The following is a 989-nucleotide window of genomic DNA, read 5'->3' on the forward strand; positions in this document are numbered from 1 at the left end:
ACAAAGAGTTTCCGGGTGCCGGGCGGTGGTGGCATAAACCTTTAATCCCAGCACTCGGGAGGCAGAGGCAGTCGGATTTCTGAGTTCGAGGCCAGCCTGGTCTACAAAGTGAGTGCCAGGACAGCCAAGGCTACACAGAGAAACCCTGTCTCGAAAAAAAAAAAAAAAAAAAAAAAAAAAAAAAACTCTGTGTGTGTGTGTGTGTGTGTGTGTTGGGTGCTTTGCCTGCCTGTATGACATCACCTGGGTGCAAAGTCCAAGGAGACCAAAGAGGATGTTGGAACCCATGGGACTGGAGTGTGACTCGGAGAGAATGCTGGAGAATGCTGGAAATCAAACCAGGGTTCCCTGGAAGAGTAGCCAGTGCTCTTAACTGCTTAAGTATTTCTCCAGCACAAGAAGATATTCTTGACCTGTATCTGCTGCTTTTTCCCTCCTTTTTGGTTTTGATTTTGGGTGATTTGTTTGTTCGTTTTTCAAGATAGAGTTTCTTTGTGTAGCCCTAGCTGTCCTGGAACTCTCTTGTAGACCAGGCAGGCCTTGAACTCAGAGATTCACCTGTCTCTGCCTCCTGAGTTCTGGGATTAAAGACATGTGCTATCACTGTCTGTCATCTTTTTCCTCCTTTTAAAAAAGAGGTATATTTTATCCTTATCAAAGAAATACTCATAATAATACTCAAGAAGGAAAGAGTAGGCTGAGAGGAGTTTGGAGGGGTGGGGATAAATTTTATCAAAGTACATTAATACATGTATAAGATTCTCAAAGAATTAACAAGTATTAAATTAAAAATGGAATGTATAGAGCTGGAGAGATGGCTCAGAGGTTAAGAGCACCAACTGTTCTTCCATAGGTCCTGAGTTCGATTCCTAACAACCACATGGTGGCTCACAACCATCTGTAATGGGATCTGATGCCCTCTTCTAGTGTGTCTGACAGCTACAGTGTACTCACATACATAAAATAAATACATCTTAAAAAAAAAAAAA

This window comes from Mus caroli, chromosome 2 (genome assembly GCF_900094665.2).
Source record: "Mus caroli chromosome 2, CAROLI_EIJ_v1.1, whole genome shotgun sequence".
Taxonomy (NCBI): Eukaryota; Metazoa; Chordata; class Mammalia; order Rodentia; family Muridae; genus Mus; species Mus caroli.